This window comes from Rattus norvegicus, chromosome 1 (assembly GCF_021556685.1).
Source record: "Rattus norvegicus strain SHRSP/BbbUtx chromosome 1, alternate assembly SHRSP_T2T, whole genome shotgun sequence".
In the NCBI taxonomy this organism is placed as follows: domain Eukaryota; kingdom Metazoa; phylum Chordata; class Mammalia; order Rodentia; family Muridae; genus Rattus; species Rattus norvegicus.
In genome coordinates this window covers 123,716,404-123,737,802 of record NC_141534.1, presented here as the reverse complement: position 1 = coordinate 123,737,802, position 21,399 = coordinate 123,716,404, and the positions used below count along the sequence as shown (strand labels likewise).

At 35.1% G+C, this 21,399-nt stretch overlaps 1 protein-coding gene across 6 annotated transcripts in view; it reads left to right on the top strand.

The window, feature by feature from the left end:
- The window catches only part of LOC148007681 (uncharacterized), a 164,355-nt gene that overhangs the window by 125,487 nt on the left and 17,469 nt on the right, over nucleotides 1–21,399 (top strand). For 2 of the 6 annotated variants that reach the window (XR_015646550.1, XR_015646546.1), the window contains 3 exons: nucleotides 6,149–6,306; nucleotides 12,518–12,635; nucleotides 12,992–13,088. The gene's annotated coding sequence lies outside the window, so the exon portion shown is untranslated. Of the gene's footprint in view, nucleotides 1–6,148; nucleotides 6,544–12,517; nucleotides 12,636–12,991; nucleotides 13,089–21,399 lie in introns of those variants that run through there. The other 4 variants (XR_015646545.1, XM_087600968.1, XR_015646552.1 and 1 more) reach the window with 3 other exon arrangements.

The following is a 21,399-nucleotide window of genomic DNA, read 5'->3' as shown; positions in this document are numbered from 1 at the left end:
CCTCAAATCACAGCTTCTACTACCATCACCATTTATTCAGTGGTTTGTTTATGCTTGGCCCAGGGAATGGCAATGTTAGGAGATGTAGCTTTGTTGGAGTAAGTGTGTCACTGTGTGTGTGGAGTTCAATACCCACATCTTAGCTATCTGGAATCCAATCTTCTGCTTGATGCCATTATAATATAGGTGTAACTCTCAACCCTTGAATGCCCATGTCTGCCTTGACACTGCCAGGCTTCTACCTTAAAGATAATAGACTGAACCGCTGAACCTATAAGCCAGCCCCAATTCAATGTGATCTTTATTAGTGCTGTCTTGTTCTTGGTTTCAGTTCACAGAAGTAAAACCCTTAGTAAGACACTTAGTCAGTCACTAGTTTCCCTTCATATTTATACCATTGTTTTGTAAAAACTCCCCTCCAATGAAATACAGACCTATTATATTGTGAGTCTCCTTACTTATATATCTATTACCACTAGAACATATGTATGTGAAAATCATTTTTAACTTTTTAAAATTTAAATTTATATTTTATTTCTTCCCTTTACTTTCTGCTTGCTGTCCCCTCCCATGTCACCACCATTCCAACAACCTTTCCCCTATTCTCCCCCTCCTCTTCTAGGCAGGTGAGGCCTGTCTAGGCATCCTAAGACGCTGGCAATTTAGATAAAGGTGATTGCTGTTTAAGCCTGGCAATTTGAGTTTTCTCTCTAAAATACATATACATGCACATGTAGTGAGCTGACTCTCCAAATTTTCCTGTTACCTTTATATGTGGTCATGTCACACACATACACACACACACACACACACACACACACACACAGAGAGAGAGAGAGAGAGAGAGAGAGAGACAGAGACAGAGACAGAGAGACAGAGAAAGAGAGAATAAATCTCTGTGTATCTTACACTGAAGTCAGTGTGTAGTTGTCAGCAGTAGTCACAACATTTACGAAAGCTGACTTTAGTTCTATACTGTCTATAATACTCATAACTCTACAAGCCTTTCTTCCACAATGAATCCTGAACCCTGGGAGAGAAACATGATATAGACATTTTACTTTGTGACTGGAATTGAGCATTCTCTTACTCCATGCATCTTGAACAGCTATTGATCTTTATGTTAGGCATGATGTTCTAGCAGAAGAATCTTCTCTCAAGAGGGTTGAAAAATACAGTAAGTTATGGGTCTAAGGATAAGTCATTAGGACTTAGATTAATACTATGTTCTTTTATCAGAGTAATAACATTTGCTTTCCCTTCAGGCCTATGTTATATTTGGCTACAGGATTTTGATTCGAATAGCAAGAAAATTTATACATTTCAATTTGAGGAACAAGCCTTAAATCCAGCCAGAATGTAGGCTGGTTATTTTCGTGTCCCTCATAACACTTTTGCATTAGTAGGTAATTTTTCCAGCCCTGTTAATGTAAAAGTAGGTTGAATCACAGCTATATATACTGCAGTATAAATTGTTTCTGAAAAAGATACAAAACTAGATGGGCAGGGAAGGATTTCATCTGGAAGAAATGGAAGGAAATGTGAATATGATCAAGCCATACTAAGAAATTCACACACACATACACACACACACACACACACACACACACACACACACACACACACAAATATAATGCGGAAATACATGCATGAAGTTTTGCTGATGGCATATTTTTATTATATCCATAATAATAAAATATAGATAAGTAGGTAGATATGTAGGTAAGTAGGTAGTTAGAATGATCATAGTTAGATAGATAGATAGATAGATAGATAGATAGATAGATAGATAGATAGATAGATAGATAAATAGACAGACAGACAGACAGACAGACCTTGGTGAATTGGATTCTATCAACAATATTCAGTTAATTACTGAACATCAGTATCTCAAAGTGCCACTCCACATTCGTTCATTATCCTTTACCCTTTTCCCTGTCCCACATACAGTAACAGTTGGGTGCATGTGACTTTATAATATTATGCCTTCAGGAATACAGTTATATGCATGTTCAGAATTATCATCTCACTAACTAGGATATGCACAAATTCATAGCATTTCTACCTAACCTATAGTAAATAATCAAAACTTCTGATTCCAGAAACATAATGTTAAAAGAAATCTTTTAGGGGGTTCGGGATTTAGCTCAGTGGTAGAGCGCTTGCTTAGGAAGCGCAAGGCCCTGGGTTCGGTCCCCAGCTCCGAAAAAAAAAAAAGAACCAAAAAAAAAAAAAAAGAAATCTTTTAAACTGCATCCATATGCATATATTCATAAAGCATTTGCTGTTTGTTAACACAGTAACCATAGGATGTCTCTTAATTTTATTTATCTCCATATCCCTTCCTCTACTCACGTCTTCACTAATTATCACTACTTCTTCCCTCCCTTTTCAAGCCCCATACCATGCATATTGATCTATTCTAGTTCACTTTCCTAAGGAGACCTATCTATTACTCCTAATCCCAAACTCTAAAAACAATTTCTCTGCTTCTGTAGATTGTACATTGGTTCATTGACTTAAAAGCTAATGTCCACATATAAGCAAATATATAATATACTTGTCTTGGTGGTCTGGAAACTTCATTCAGTATGATGTTTTCTAGTTCCATTCATTTACCTTTGAAGTTCAATTCTTTTAGGGACTGAATTTTTCAAATATGAAAATGTAGACGGAAGGTACCATGCTGTAACCTGTAATTCCACAGTGAGAGAGATGAACTGGGACTACCCGTCTGAGTACACTTTGGATTAAACTAGTGAGAAGGAACCCTAGGCTACAGTTTGGGAGGATGCATCACAAATCAGCAAAAGAAGTGAGTTTAAATGACATAAATAAACAAATAACTACTTTATCTGAGACATAATTAGAGTAAAATATTTTTCAGTAACTTTATATTGCATGCTCGAAAAAAAGGACAGAACAGATCAAATGAAAAGATATTCATTCTTTTCTAAACCATTGAGACATAGGGGCGTTGCTCAGTCTAGGATGTATGCCCAGGATATGGCAGTTCCTGGGTTGGAACTTCACTGTTTCAGTGAAAGAAATAATTTGATTCACCAGTGAGTTGAAAGAATATGTAAAATGAACTCCAATTAAAACAGAGTTCTATCCAGGAAGGCATCAGAGTAGAAATAGAGGATTGACTTGCACAAGTTTTCCTCTGACCAATAGAAAGAAACTTATCCTCTGAAGACTTGCTTAATTAAATGTTAATACATGAAGATGAAATAATATCAATCTGTATCAGTTTTTGAATTAATAATTTTTGAAAATTGATTTTTTCTGACAATATATCCCGCCTCATTATTTCATCCTCCCTGATTCTTTCCATCTGGAAAATGACCTATTTCCTCATGTTCTCACCCCACCCCTTGGAAAATATAAAAAGAAAAAACTAACCTGACTAAAACAGAACAAACGACCAGTGGAATCAAAAATGATAAAACACAAGAAGCACATAGACACACGGAGATACATACTTACAGAGAAAGTCGAAGAAAATATTAAATTGGGAGTCAAAATATATGGGAAATTACCAGCATGGTCAAAAATATAATATATTATGAATAAAAAAATTGAAAACTACCATTGATTTATGTAAGGTATAATGAAGTACCTGCTTGATTGTAGGTTCTATTCCCATGAAACTGTACTGGACAAAAGCACTTTTGATATTAGAAATTATGTCACAATGAGAGAGCTTCTTAGTGAGGTAGATCATATTCAGATTCAGATATTAGTGGTTGGACACCAAATAATTTGACCTGCAAAACCTGTGCATTTCCTTTGCATGGCTTCCTGGTTTATATAAGTATATATGTATATAAGTGCTTTTGTATCTGGACATTATTGATCACTTGCTTGCATTCCTCCCAGTACCACTGTGCCTTACAATAATTCTACCATGAATTCTAAAAATCTTTCCTGAGCCATGAAGGAAGAGATTAGCTGGTAATGACTCATTTATGAGAGTATGATCCAAGGTCTTTCACTTTGTATATTGTTCAGATATAGTTCTCTGTAACTGTCCCCATCTATTATATATGCTAGCTTTTGTGATGACAATAGAGCAATATACTGATATATGGGCATAACAGAATATTGTTAGGAATCATTTTGCATCTACATTTGCATAGCAGACAATAATACCTGCTTTAAGCCTGAAACCCCAGTATTTTGTCATGAGAACAATGGTAGAAATGTGTTCTATCTCACTCTGCATGTCTCAAATCCAGTCATATAGTGGTTGCTTACTCCCTTCAAGGTGCCACAATTGTAGCATTGTATCCTGTACGCAGCTGAGTGTGGTAGGTCAAATAGTATAGAGGTGGGTTGGTGTTTAAGTTTTCCCTCAATAACCCTGCCAAACACATTTCAGTACCAGCAACACTATTCAAAAGGTAAATGATTTAGTTAGGCACCTGTTTGTCTTCTCTATGTTCAAAAGAAATGTAGGTGTTGTCTTCAACAATAGAGCCATCATCAGCCTTATGCAGCAATCAGTACCTTAGGCAATAGCTTGAAGTGATTGGAGTATTACAATGAGGACACATTGGCCAAAAAATATAGTAGATAGAGCCAATACATGGGGTCGGAGATTTCATTTGGTGGGAAGAGATGTCTAGTTCTGTCATTCTCTCCAATTTTTTAAATATCCTTTATTTTTTATTTATGTTATATATTAAGAACTGATCTGACTCCTACTTATAGCTTACCCTCTTACTATTCCACTCTCTCCTTTTCATTCCCCCATCTCCATTTATTTGCTACATTCCAATGTATCCCCCAAATATGTCCCATAATTATTTATATTGTTTCTGTACCCTCATAAAATTCTTTCCTCCTGCCTAATTCTTGTATGCCATTGTCAGGGCTTAAAATATCAAAATATAAGCAGATACATTCTGTATTTGTCTTTGAGGTTCTGGATAACTCACAATGAGGTTGTTGTTGTTGTTGTTGTTGATGATGATGATGTTGCTCAGACCCTTTCAAATATACCAGAAAATAGTAAGTGGATCACAGGCAATAAGATGTAGAGGTATTAACACGATTGTGGTTTGATTTTGCTCTGTTCACATAATTGATTGCTTCTTCTCTCTGGAGGTAAGAAAGTACATTTTTAAAGGAGCCCCCTTTTCAAAATGAGATGTTAGAGTTTTATAGAGAATTTGGATTGTGAAAGACTTGAAAATGGAAATGCTGTTGCGTTTTTAATTCCAAGGACAGATATGTTTGATATTCAACCTTTGGTAAAATATTTGCCTGACATAAACAGATTTGAATTTGACCTTCATCACAAATGCAGATATACTATACACACAAGGAAAAACAGCAGCCAGGAGGTAGGGACACAATAATATGATGCTGAAGGTCATCCTAACCATTAATCAGAAGAGCGGGAAATCATTTTAGAGAAAAAGTGATATATGCTTTATGTGCTTGTATGCTAAAAATATGTAACTATATTTTCATTTTACAGGGGTAACATTGAAAGTATTGACTTGAGGCTCAGCGACACTTTAAGGTTTTAAACAGAGTTCATTCTATGAAAAATAATGGGGTCTTTTAAATTTGTATAGTATACTTTTATTATAAATTGACTGTAAGTCTGTGGTGACAAAGAGTAGAATGCAGTGGTTTCAATGAGGTGTCGACGATTAGTTTCTAATTTTTAAACAGTTGACTCCTAGTTGATGATTGTTTGTGGAAGGTTTTGAGAGAAGTCTCTCTGCTTCTTCTCTGAGGTTTGAGATATAAACTGCTAATTCAGCAACCTGCTGCTTATCACTAGAAATACAGAAAGAGAAGAAATAATTTTTTGCTACTATACTACAATTTGAATTTTATTAATATATTTTTGTTTTTGTTACAAATTCTAAAATGTAATTCTGGCTGTAAGTATACTCATAGTAGACTCTCGTCCTATGACTCTAAATTGTTAGATATAAGGGCATGTGCCAACATGACTGGACTTTTTCACAAAACAAAAAAATCTAAAAGTAATTAATGATCAAAGTCAAATTCACATTTACAAATCAAATTAAAGCATTCAAGATATATTGACTTACATATTAATCATATCATTTAAGAAATAGAAGCAAAATATTTACTTCATATTTTTGCCCAACTTACTCTACAGAATGTGACACTGTCTCACAAATTCCAAAAATTAAACAGAATATGAACAAAACTAGAAATAAAATAAAGGAGAAAAGGAGGAGGAATCAGAGGAGAAAAAGGAGGAAGAGGATAAAAGGAGGACTCCACTAATCAGAGAAAATGAAAAGCTCATAAAATGTGAGTTTCTTCTTCACTCCTTCATAAAAGGGGAAACAAGAATATTCATAGGTGGGGATATGGAGGCAGAGTTTGAAGCAGCAAATGAAGGACCCCCATTGGAGGAAATAAAGGACTGAAAGAACTTAAGAGGCTTGGAACGCCATATGAACAACCATGGCAAAAACCAGAGCTCCCAGGGACTACACCACAACTTAAAGACTATACATGGACTGACCCAGGGCTGCAACTGCATAGGTAGCAGAGAATAGACTTGTTGGGCCACCAGTGGAAGGGGAAGCCCTTGGTCCTGCCAATGTTGGACTCTCAATGTAGGGGAATGTTGGGGGGAAGGCAGGAGGGACTTGATGGAGATGAGAACACCCTTAGAGAAGAAAGGAAGGAAGATGGGATAGTGGGCTTATGTCTAGGAAACCGGGAATGTGAATAACATTTGAAATAGAAATAAAAAAATCCAGTAAAAACAAACAAACAAACCAACAATAATAGGATAAAACACAGGGATTTCTTTCAATGTTTTCAGTGTCCTGATCACACATTGACACACAGTACATGTATAAAATGCAAAAACATTTAGGATTCATTTTCTTGTTTAGAAAACCATACATTATCGTTGCCATTATCGCTTACATAAAAACCATTATTTTAACCAAATAGTTGGCAGATTAAGATGGAGCACTGTATTTTAAATCCAGTCTATTCTGCACAGCATCATCCTGTCCAGAAAAAAAAAGCTATTGATGCAAACATTGCCTCTCTATATAGGAAATTGCTATAATTGTGTACTTGTTACCAAGTATCCTCTGACAATTTTGATAAATACAATACTACGGCATTGTAATTTCACAGGATTTTTAATATTAGGAATCAATCTTTGAAAGGTATCTTTAAAATCAAGATTGCAGAATAATCTTTGCAGCAAGTTTTAAACATCTCCAGCATTGACAGAAGATTCAGAGGGTCTGATCTGCAGTAGCCCAGCCTGTTTAAGAGTGGTCATTCCTTCTCTCAATATGATATGTATTAATATATTGCCATCCTTATCTTCTCAGTCCTATATTGAAGTAAAGTTCGCCACACAGGGATAGCTTCTGAAAGTAATGCTATAGAATAGGAAGCTGAGTATTCCGTATGCATTCAAAGTCACCTTGTTGTTTTTGCAAATGTTTTCCTTCCTTGATTGTAGCACACAGGGCTATTTGTCCAAATTTGAAGCGCATTCTGTAATTCCTGATGCATTTCTCTTTCCCAGGTACACTTTGTCTTGCAGAAAAGGATATTATAAAGTCAATATAATTTACCTTTATTGAAACATAAATGATTGTACACAAATGATTGTACAATCATTAACATTCAGGAGCTACTCTACATTTTTGTTTGTACTCCATTTTCATATTCATTGGTCATCAGAATCACCAAGGTTTAAAGTTGCATAGTGATGTTGAGTGGTGCTTCTGCTTATAAAAAGTAATACTGCACTGCAAAATTATTTCTCAGAACTCATGTCAGGAATCTCAAATTACATGTAACTGCATATCTTGAGACAAATACAGCCTTTTGCAATTAATACCTCTACACATATGCAAACACACAGAAAGAGAGAAAGAGAGAGACAGACAGAGAGACACAGAGAGACAAAGACAGAGACAGAGTCAGAGACAGAGCAGAGAGAGAGAGAGAGAGAGACAGACAGACAGACAGACAGACAGACAGACAGACAGAGAAAGACACACCCACACAGACACAAGTTCGGGCTTAAAAGTAGAGAGACAGAATCTCAGTGATAGAGACAGAGAGAATGTATATATGTACACATAATTAACATTAAAAATCTAGCTAACTGTGGTTACATGCGAGTTTACATGTAGCACTTACAAGTCGGGAAGTCAATAAATCTCTGAGTTAAAAGACAGCCCTGTCATCAAGTGAATTTCCATTCCAGCTAAATTGAACAAGTAAGCACCTATTTAAAAGAAAATCAAACAAAAAAGTAAATATATCAAAGTAACAATTTTTAAAACAGAAGAAAAAATCATCATTGAATCACAAACCAATGCTTTTAGTAAATAACAAACGTTATGTTAATGGCAAGTGCTTCATTTACATGAGCACATCAGATCCTTTAAAAATCCAACTAATCAAGCTAAATCTGACTAATGCAGAATATTATTAAAGTAGCATCTTTTATTCTTTAGTGATTTCTCCTGATATTACAAGTATCTAGTGGTTTCGTACATTCTCTAATTTTGTTATATTTTTCCTAAGCACTCTTTCTTTCCTTTGTATAGAGATCTAAATGTGAATATAATTCAATATCCTGTAGGCATCATTGCCCAAAAAGCACCTTGAATTTATCCCTGACCAATTTATACAGGGGTTTTTGAAGACCCAGCACTTTCATTCTAGCAATAGTACAGCTTAAAGATCACATCTGCCTGCCTTGTGTCATTAGCTTTCAAAAAGATTTTGAATCACTGCAGCCTGGCAACCATGCACACATGCGTGATTGGAGGGTTATGCTAGCTCACTAGCACAGAACAGGGGCGGGTTACAGTGTGATTACTTAAGTCATGCAGCAGGTCCTGTTCAGAGAAGAGGCAGACAAAGATGCCTGTCAAAGCACCCTAGGACTGGTCAGCAAGGCAATGTAGCAAACAAGGTCAGCTCTCTCATATCCCCATAATTTGTTTCATAGAGGTGATTTCTTCACACTAAATATGGCAAATTCATTGTAAAAGAAGATTATTCTATACATCTCAAGCCTTTGACTCTGAAATGTCAGATCAGAAACCTATCAGAGCAGGACCTGGCTTTCTTTGTCCTGTCCTGTGTTGTGTTTGCTGCAGTGCCCCTCCCCTTGAGCTGTCAGTCTGCCCTGTCACTTCAGATCAGTTCTCTTACAGGGTGAATATTAGCATTTCAAAGAGCTGAGAGTATTGTGGATTATTGGTGTGTGGGAGTAATGGCAGTCAGAAAAATATAAAGGAATTTAAGTTCGTAAATGGATTTTGCATAAAAATTACATCCATAAATGAAGTTGCAGTGGTATCTGGGTATCTGCCATAGACTGAAAGATTTGAAGGAATAAAAAACACTTGAGAGTTAACATACAGATTATCATCAGAGGGAAAGCACACAATAGATCACGTGGATTACACCTCCAGTTTCTGAATAGTTAGTGGTATCAGGTAAGAAAGAGTTTTGATGTTATGATAGTTCCAATAAAGGATAAGTGTTTCAGAATGGCTGTAAGAAAGAGTAGTGGGCAGAGTGAAGTTGGGTGTGTGAACGGCAGGCATGTGGAAACATATACATATATAAATATAAATATATATATATTTATGTATGTATGTATGTATATATAAATATACATGCACAAAAACACTTACAAACATACTCACATGACATACAATGCATAAAGTAGTACAGAACGATAAACCATTTTCTTCTGTGATCACATAAGGTGATCCAATTTCAATGTTTTGACAATGCATTAGTGTCTTTTTAATTTTGCCCAGATTCAACAATAAACTGGTGGATTGGAAATAACTTTCTTTGGATATGTAGTCTATACTTTGCTTTCATCCTCTGATATGCATGAATTTTATAAGATATGCAAAATAGAATGCACATTTGGGTTTTGGTTTTTTTTTTTTTTTTTTTTTTTGGGTGGTTTGTTTGTTGGGGAGTTTGGCCATCCTCCATCGGATAAATCCACAAGGGTGTGTTGTTGCTTTTGTTTCTGTTTGAATTATTTCTGGTCTTTTTTGGAATCATATTTTGTTTTTCTTTATAAAATGGTGTATTTTAATTGAAAATTGATTTTTGTCCAGTTTTTCATTTCCATTCTTATTTATTTTATTTATATCATGATTACATTTTTCCTTTTTTTAACCCTTCCCAGTTTCTAACCACCTCCCCTCCCTTCCAGATCACTTCCCTTTCTGTCTCTCATGAGGAAAAGAACACTCAAGGGATAACAACCAAACATAAACAAAATGAAATATAATAAGATATAGTAAGAACATTTTGAAGGTGGACAAGGCAATCCAACAGAAGGAAAATGAGCAGACACAAGAATCAGAGACCCAACTGTTAACACACTCAAGTATGCCTTAAAAACACTAAATGGAATCCTCTCAGATGTGTACAGAGGAAACAATGCAGACTAATAATAGGCTTTGAGACACAGATTTCCTCAGAGGCTTATTCTATTCTTTTACTCATTGTATTTTTTTTATTTCAAAATGTTGTTTGTGTTTAAGATTTAAAAAATCTTTAATTCAAGACTATGTTGATCCAAGTCAACAGCAGTCTGACGGTTGGCTAAGATTCTTGCTTCTAAAGAGGTGTTAATTAATACAGAAATAACAGAGTGGCAACATTCATTACAGTTTTGTTACTTCAGCTATGTTATAGAATAATTTGAAATCTGCCATGCAGATACCACCTGAACTTTGTTCATTATTCAAGTTTATTTTACAGGGAATTTTTTTTGTCTCTATCTAATTTTACAACACTATTTTTTAATTTGTGTGATGAATATCATTGGTAATCAAATATATACATATGTAATATATATGTAATATTTTATATAACATGGTATATGACATATATTATATCACAATATGATACATAATGTTTTTTAAATGATATTGTTTCTATAGCTTGTTATTCAAAGTATTTGTTATTTTAGGACATGAATTTTCATAATTTTTATACTGCTACATTGCTTAATGTAATTATCAGAATTGTCAGGTTCCTGACACCACATTTAGGAACTTTTATGCATAAAATCATATCATATTCAAAGGAATCTCCTAATACTATGCTGAATAAGACAGGAAGAATAAACTTCCTTTTCTTGTTCTTGATTTTAATAAAAATGTTTTGAGTTTATCACCATTTAGCAGGATGCTCCCCCTGATTTTGTTGTATGTTGTTTTATTTTTCTGAAATATGTTCTGTTTATCCTTCCCAGTGACCACATTTCTAAGGAAACAGGAAACTTGCTACTCTGGTAGCCATCTATGTCAGTAAGGATGTGTGCATATAGAGTTGGAATATTGAGAAGCCCTCCTTCTTTCTTTCTTGAATATTTGCTCATTCTTTTGAGGGGCACACATGTAACCCTAACTTTAGGAGGCCATGTTACAACAGCCATGCCATTTATAGAGACATCCCATAGCATTTGTTCCAGTCCTCTAGCTTTTACCCATCTGGGGACTTTTAGAATCCCCAACTATGTCTGAGTACTGACTGTTGCTTATTCACAGTCCTTTATGTAAATATGTATCATTGTGCTAACAAAACATTAGTAATGAAAGTGTTCTCTATGGAAATAATCAGCAACACATACCAAAGGACATAGCAGAAATATTTAAAAAGGAATTTGACAAAATGGAGATTTAGAAAAACAATGTCAGTGTGTTCTCTGCTAGGGTCTTTAAATTCCCTAGCTGAGTTTATTGATCATGTTTGTACTATCATTCATAAATTCTGTCCTGTAGAACTGGCCTCACTTCTAATTAATAATGTGGTTGGTTAAGCACAAAATACTTTGTACATTTTAGATGCTAATGCATTTTACCTGGCCATTCATTATTTTAGCATATAAGGATTATTAATGGATAAGAAAAGCATTATTTTTTTCTTAATGGAGCCTGAATAGTGTTTTAGAGCATTATGAAAGATAACCACCATGGAAACATTCCTGAGTAGCACACGGATGAATCCTCTGTGTCTAGCAAAGAATGTTTATTGTGTATACCTCATGACCATATGATGAAATCTCCTGGAGCGAACTGAGGCTCTTTCCAATTTTCTCTTTTGTTCAATTATATCTGCTTTTATATGTTGAGAGATACAGCATTAGGATTCATAAAATTATTGTCAAAATACATTTGAGTTCATATGATTTGCCTGTCTACTGCTTTGAAAAAACCTGCCATAAGTGCAATTTCTATAATCAATTAGATTCCACCATATTAAAATAATTTCTCCTTTAGGAACCTTTCTATATTGGAAATAGCTTCATGGTTAGAGATGGCAGATCATGTTTATTTATTTCCCTCAGTAGTGGGAGTCAATTCACTTTACTCTATGGAAACCATATCATGCTGTCATGTTCTATGTGAGATCATATGTGAGTTAGTCACGTCTGTTACATCTGAAAGACATTGGTTCTTTGTTACATTCTTCCCATTCCCAGGTGCTCTCAGTTTTCTCCCAAGAAAAAGATTCATGAGAGATGAAGGGAGAGTATTAATAGAGAATTTGCATTTACAACTGAGTTACCAAATTTCTCTTAATCTCTACACAGTGTTCAGGTATGTGTCACTGCCTTTGTTTCCACCAACAACAGATTGCAGCTTCTGTGATCATGGCTGAGTAATATACTTATTAAAGGGAATAACAGAATATCTTTAGGATTCTTTAAATTGGTATATTGCTTTTGCAGAAAAAATGGTGTTTGATATGCCCCTTGGTCCACAATCTATTATTTCTCTTTTCTTGGACATATGAGGTATGTCAGGAATGTGTCTCATGGACTGGGCATTAAATCATTTCATGTAATTGTTACTCTCATCACATTTGTACAACTATTGCACTCGTGTATACTGTAGCCAGTCCACCATTGTAAATTAAAGATTTCAGCTATGTTCACCTTTCCTTTTCTCCTCAGGAAGTATGAATAAATTTTCCAATCCATGAACACTATCTGGAAGGGGTGAATACTCCAGTTAGTCACCAGCTTAACTTCTTCATGTTCAATGCGATAGGTAAGTGTTGTTTCATCAATATGGTTCTGTCATCTGTTTTTTAAAGCAACCAGTGATGTGGGTAGGAATGTAAGTTGTTTGGGAGTTTCTGTTTGATCTCAGTCATCAAGACTCAAATAGATGTAACCCATGCATGACACTGGAGGGTATTTTGTTTGTGAGAGATGGCAGTTAGGTTGTACTCTCCCTATTATTATATGATGTGTTTTAAGAATATAGCATTAACATAGTATATATTAAGGAACCTCTACTGTAGTACTTTTCTATAACATTCTTCAGATAGTCCACGGATTCTGGGGTCCATTATCCCACTTTCCTCCACTTCTGCATTTAATATTCCCATTCAACTACCACATTACACCACATGTCTCCAGATTTAATTATATTTTTAGTTATTCTGGGAAACCTTCTATAATTTCTAGTTCCTCACTCTAAATCTTACCACTGAGAATTTAAGGATTCTTACATGCAATTGTAATGATTAAAACCTAGGGGTTGGGGATTTAGCTCAGTGGTAGAGCATTTGCTAGGCAAGGCCCTGGGTTCCGTCCTCAACTCTGAAAAAAAAAATAAGACAAAAATAACAAAACCTAAGAAGCAATTTTAAGTGATAACATCCTAAATTCTTCTTTGGGGTTCTGAGTACCTCACTCAGGATGATTTTTCTCACTCAGGATGACTTTTTCATAGTTCTATTCACTTAAGTAAGAGTTCCATGATTTTATTATTTCAAGAAGTGAGTTACATTTCATGGAGTTAATGTACCATATTTTCATTATTCATTCAATTGTGTGTGGACACAGTGTTGAGTGATATCTGGGTTAAGAAGACAGAAGACCAAAATGTGGATGTATAAATCCTACATAGAAGGGAGAACAAAATAATCACAGGAGATAGAGGAAGGGAGGGACCTGGAAGGAAGAGAGGAGGGAGAGGGGAAAAGACAGGACAAGATCAGGTATTGGAAGTGATAGAAGAAAAATACAGAAAATCAGGAAACTGAATAGAAACAATTAACATTGGGGACTGCAGAACTGGTGTTATCTCCTAAAAATTCCCAGTCGCCAGGGAAACAAGAGGCTCCTAGAACCAAACAGGGATGCCTTTAACAAACGTACCCCCAAAAAGGGAGATAGAACCTCTAGATACCACCTGCAGTAGATAGGCACCACCACTAGTTGAGGGATGGGGCCACCCACCAATCTCAAAAATTTTAGTCCAGAAATGTTCCTGACAAAAGGAAAGACGGGCCCCAAAATTGGAATAGAACCTGAAGGCAAGGCCATTCAGAGACTGCCCTATCAAGGAATCTGTTCCTTCTGCATACACCAAACCCCAACCCTTCTGCTGATTTCAAGAAGCACTTGCTGACAGGAGCCTGGTATGGCTGTTCCCTGAGTGGTTCTATCAGCACCTAACCAAAATAGATACAGATACAACCAATCATCAGACTGAGCCTTGGAGACTCCAATGGAATAGCTAGGGGAAGGACTGAAGGAGCTGAAGGCGATTGCAACCCCATTGAAAGAACAATATGATTTAAACAGACCAGCCAGAGCTAACAGAGTAAACAGCCAACCAAAGAGTATACCTGGAGATCCACGTGGCTCTTGATTCATGTGTAGCAGAGGATGGCCTTATCTAATATCAACAGGAGGAAAGGCCCTTGGTTCTCTGGATTCCTAAGACCCCACCTAGGATGATGCTAGAGTGATGAGGCAGGAGTAGATGAATGGGTAGAGAGGCACGTTCATAGAGGCAAAGGGAATGGGGAGAGAAGGAATGGGATGGGGCGTTGTGGAGGGATAACAGGTAAAAGGGATATCATTTGAAGTGTAAATGAATAGAATGATGAATTAAAAAATTAATGACAAGTTCCTTGAAAAATTCTTTCAATGTAAGAATGACCATGTCATTTTCCTCAGAATCCAAGGAGGTTGCAGTTCTATTGACAGCCCTAGATCCAGATTCTTCCCACAGTTATATCCATTAGTACTCTCAGATCACTGCCGAGAAATATACTTGTTTTCAGTAAGGCCAGAACACTGGGTCTGTACTATGTGGAAATGTACTGTATGATATAAGAACATTCAGCACAAATGGTGGGTCCTGTTTGCCTCTGAATGCATGTCTGCCTCAAAACTACCATGAGGATAGTTTATTCTTAAAAGTTTTTTTTTTTCACATCCGCATATTGGACAAATCAATTCCTTGTTAAAGCAACCACTGAAGCCTCATTCTAGGATGATTACACTAAAAAGGCTTCAACCTCTAACACACTATTAAACTATTAAAAATGATCAGTTCAACTTGTCTTACCATATTAAAGAATTTTTGTCTCCAATTTTCTATTAATCTTTGATAGGTTATGTTTTTTGTAGAATAAAATTAATTCTGTTCCTAAAGTATTTATTTCCTCTCTAACAAACAAATATATATATATATATATATATATATATATATGTATTCCAATGGTGTTTCTAAGGCTCAGTCTGTTGATTGACTATATCTGCATCTATTTTGTTTAGGTCCGGATAGAATCGCTCAGGGAACAGCCATACCAGGCTCCTGTGAGCAAGTTCTTCTTGAAATCATATATATATATATATATATATATATATATATATATATATATATATATCATATATCATATATCTTATACCACAATTCTGAATTTTTGCAGCCTAGTAGTAATGATTTTCACTTTTTGTATGTTACCTTCAGGCCTTGTAATATATTTTTTGTTAAATTGTACTAAATCTTTAGTCACTTTCAGTCCTTGGATTTTTATAATGTTTCCCTAGTCATACTTACTACACAAATGTTATTTTTTGATAGCAAAGCAACAATTTCTCCCCAAAGAAATGGAACTAGATATCATATATATGTAAAGACCTAGGTAAAATATACTTTTCCCATTGCCCTGCAAATCACCACGTCCCAGTGTGGAACTTCTTTCTTTGACTTCATATATGAACTGAACTAAGAAATTCTTGATTCAGAACACTCCTAAAATATTTTGGTTGCAAAATCAGAGAGGGTAGTTAAGGAAATAAATATTGTCAACTAATAATAAATAATACGTTTGTGATCAGAAGTCTTCCAACTTCTGTCCATCCCTGGGGTTCTAAGGAATCATCCTTTTCAGTCACAACTTTTCACCAAGAATTCTTGTATATATTTTTGTCAAGACCTATAGAGCATTCAAAGCCAAATTTTCGAGTGGTCTCAATTGCCAACTATAAAATAATAGATTTTACATTTTTAGAAAACACATGAGGATGAAATAAGTATTATAAATATTCTCTCACAAGCTCATAGACATTGTCTGAAATTTAATTTTTATTTAGCTACAGTACTGCTTTTAGAAGTACTCCTCTTACTTTTTCAACCTTAGTTCTCTCACAGTTTTATTTTCCTCAGAGAAATGATTCTCCATACTATAAACCTGCTTCCAAAATCACCCATATATCACAAGTGGATGATTAAAGCATTGTTTATAAAGTTCAAATTTTCAGTACTTAATCCTAAGACTGCTCTCTCGCAAGAAAGTAACTCATAGATTAAACTGAAATTTATATAACACCTAAGTTCATAATTTTCCTATTTTATAGTTTTTAAAAAGAAACCAGAGCCCAAAAAATGATTACTTTCAATATTAATTGTTTTCTATATTATTTTATGCATTTCAACAATTTGAGCTCTCTTTTTTCAAGTAAGACCCACATATGGTTAAAGGAAATATCAGAAAATTTACATAATATATTGGTGGAAGCAATTTGGAATCATGATACATTACTCACATTGCCTTTACTGGTATCCTTCCTTCATGCAAGGTCACAGAAGCATTAATGTATATCATGATGGTACTTTCTTCGATATGCACTATTTTAATTATTTAATAACCATGAATCCATGGACAGAACCATCCAAAACGTTATGGAATCTATCAACTATTTTGTATATGATTATTTCCATGCCACATAATTTTACAAAGAAAATACAATATGTGCTAAAACTGAAAATTGCATATATTAACTTATATAATATAAACAAGAATCCCTGCCTTCCCATTTAAACAATAAAATATGCCTATACAATTTATACAAGGGTATGCCAGATTTTCTATTCTTTGAATATTTTCATGGTACACTAATTTATTGGTATGATTATGACTTATGGATTGATTTAAATCAGTAAGACTTAGCATGGTAATAGTGGTCACTGTGCAAGTAGTATGACGGCCCTGTTTACTTGCAGGATCCTACTACAGAAAACTGTGCCAATTATAGGTTTCCTTTTGGGACTCAAATCCAACTAAAAATGTTGGTAATTCTCATGATAGGCAGTTCATCACTGTATCAGAAGTATTCATTGGCAGAAAGTATTTCCAAGCTTGACAAAGTGGTGATTATACTTCTTCTGCAGTAGCCTGCTTCATTTAGTCTGGTACTATGAAAGCTATCCACTAAGGTACACAGTAGAATCAAGCTTATTGGTCAATGCTCGATACATTCACTCTGTTCTTTGATTTAACCATGTGTTGACCTCAGCAATAGGGTCTTACTCTCCAATTCTGTATAGTAACCAAGAAAGTTTGTAATGGGATGGACTGTATGCGAATTCTCTGGAAAGTAAATTCAAAGTACACATCCCAATTTGGCACTGGAAAATGTACTTGCCTGGCTATAGTGTCCTGTGGAGAAACCATCATCTTATTACTAGTTAACCTTATTTGAAAAAAGTTTATATATATATATATATATATATATATATATATATATATATATATATATATATATATAGTGTGTGTGTGTGTGTGTAGAGAGAGAAGCCCCTCTTGCAGAAGCTTGATTCCATATGCCTTTCTCAAAACGACTTTAGGGATATTTATCCTTCCTCATATTCACTCCTCACATCTCAGCTTCTACTAGCATCACCATGTAATTCAGTGGTTTGTATATGGTTGGCCCAGCTAGTTGCACTATTTGGTGATGTAGTTTTGTTGGAGTAGGTGTGTCCCTGTGTGTGTGGTCTTTAATAACCACATCTTAGCTACCTGAGATGCAATCTTCTGCTTGCTGCCTTCATAATATAAGTTTAACTCTCAACTCTTATAGCCCCATGCCTGCCTTAAAACTGCTATGCTTCTACCTTGAAGATAATAGACTGAACCTCTGAACCTTAAGTCGGTCACAATTCGATGTGATCTTTATAAGAGTTGCATTGCTCATGGTTTCTGTTCACAGAAGTAAAAGCCTTATTAAGACACTTAGTCTGTCACTAGTTTCCCTTCATATTTATACAATTGTTTTTTAAAAACTCCCCTCCATTGAAGTACAGACCCATGATATTATCAGTATCCTGACGTGTATATTTATTACAAGAACATATATATATATATATATGAAAATCATTTTTAACTTTTTAAAACTAAATTTTATATTTTAATTCTTCCCTTTACATTACGCTCATTGTCCCCCTCCCAAATCACCACCCCTTCCACAAACTTTCCCCTATTCTTCCTCTCCCCTTCTGAGCATGTGGGGACTGTCTAGGCATCCTGCCACCCTGGCAATTCAGACAAAGGTGATTGCTGTTTAAGCCTAACAATTTGAGTTTTCTCTCTAGAATATGTACACATGTAGTGAACTGACTCTCCAAATTTTTCTGTGACATTTTCATGTGGTCATGGTGCGCACACACACACACACACACACACACACACACACACACACACAGACACACACACAGAGAGAGAGAGACAGAGAGACAGAGAGACGGAGAGACAGAGAGACAGAGAGACAGAGAGACAGAGAAAGAGAGAATATATCTCTGTGTATCTTACACTGAAGTCAGTGTGTAGTAGTCAGCAGTAGTCACAACATTTAAGAAAGCTGACTTTAGTTCTATACTGTCTATAATACTTATAACTCTACAAGCCTTTCTTCCACAATGAATCATGAACCCTGGGAGATAAACAGGATATAGACATTTTACTTAGTGACTGGAATTGACCATTCTCTTACTCCATTCATCTTGAACAGCTCTTGATCTTTATGTTAGGCATGATGTTCTAGCAGAAGAATCTTCTCTCAAGAGGGTTGAAAAATACAGTAAGGTATGGGTCTAAGGATAAGTCATTAGGACTTAGATTAATACTATGTTCTTTTATCAGAGTAATAACATTTGCTTTCCCTTCAGGCCTATATTATGTTTGGCTACAGGTTTTTGATTCAAATAACAGGACAATTTATACATTTCAATTTGGGGAACAAGCCTTGAATCCAACAAGAATGTAGGCTGGTTATTTTCATGTCACTCATACCACTATTGCATCAGTAGCTAATTTTTCCCGGCCTGTTAATGTAACAAGTTGGTGGATTCACAGCTATATATACTGCAGTATAAATTGTTTCTGAAAAAGATACAAAACTAGATGGGCAGGGAACGATTTCATCTGGAAGAAATGGAAGGAAATGTGAATATGATCAAACCACACTAAGGAATTCACACACACACACACACACACACACACACACACACACACACACAATATGCGGAAATACATGCATGAAGTTTGGCTGATGCCATATTCTATTATATCCATAATAATAATATAAAGATAAATAGGTAGATATGTCGGTAAGTAGGTAGATAAATAGATAAACAGATCTATGTTGAATTGGAATCTATCAACATTATTCAGTCAATTATTGAAGTTCAATATCTCAAAGTGACACTCCACATTCCTTCCTTATCCCTTTTCATTTTCCTGTCCCATATGCTGTAGCACTTTTGTGCATGTGATATTATTCATGCCTTAAGGAATAGATTTATGGGCATGTTCAGACTGATCATCTTGCTAATAAGTATATGCACAAGCCATGGCCTTGCTACTTAACCTATTGTTAGCAACTAATACCTCTGATTTCAGAGCGTAGTGTTCAAAGAAATCATTTAAATTGCATTCATATGCATGTAATCATAAAGGGCTTACTGTTTGTTAATACAGTAACCATGTCTCTTAATGTTACTTATCTCCAATTTCCTTGCTCTACTCATGTCTTCAATAATTATCATACTTGTTCCCTCCATTTTCAAGCCACCGTATGATGCATATCGATTTATTCTATCCCACCTAAGGAGACCTATCTATTATTCCTAGTCCCTCACTCTAAACACAATTTCTATGATTCTGTAGTTTGCACATTGGTAATCATTGACTTAACAGCTAATGGCCACACATAAACAAATAGATTACACATTTGTTTGGTTGGTCAGAGCTAATTCATTCTGTATGATGTGTCCTAGTTCCATTCATTTACCTGTGAATTTCATTATTTCATTTCTTTTGGGGAATGAAATTTTTGAATAAAAAAAGTAGATAGAAGGTACCATTCTATAACCTGTAATTCCACACTGAGAGAGATGAACTTGAAGTACCTGTCTGAGGACACTTTGGATTACACTACTTAGAAGGAACCCTAGGCTGCAGTTTGGGAGTATGTATCAAAAATCACCCAAAAAATTGAGGTTGAATGATGTAATAAATGAACAAATAACAACTTCATCTGAGACATAAGTAGAGTAAACTATTTTGCAGAAACTTAATATTACATGCTTGAACAAAAGGACAATACAAATCAACTCAAATGGTATTTATTGTTTTAAAACCATTGAGACATAGACATGTTGTTCAATCTAGGATGAATGCCCAGTATGTGGCAGTTCCAGGGTTGAAACTTCACTGTTTCAGTGAAAAAATATTATAACTCACCAGTGACTGGACAGTGTATGTACAATGAACTCCATTTAAAACCGAGTTCCATCTAGGAAAGCATCAGAGCAGAAGTAGAGGTTTGACGTGGACAAGTTTTCCTTGGACCAAGAGAAATGTATCCTCTGAAGACTAACTTAATTAAATGTTAATACATGAAGATGAATGAATATGTAATAGGTATCAGTGTTTTAATTACTAATTTTTGAAAATTGCCTTTTTCAAACAACATATTCTAATCCTTCCTTATTTTGCCATCCCTGATTTTTTTTTCTATTTTCACAACAACCTAATTCGTCATGTTCTCATTCCACCCCTTAGAAAATATAAAAAGAAAAAAATATCCCGACTGATACAGAACAAAAAACCAAAGGAATCAGAAAGGATAAAACACAAGAAGCACATAGACACACAGAGATACATGCTTACAGAGAAAAGTCCAAGAAAATATTAATTTGGGAGTAATAATGTATGAGAAATTACCAGCATGGTTAAAAATATAATATATTATGAATCGAAATTACCATTTAT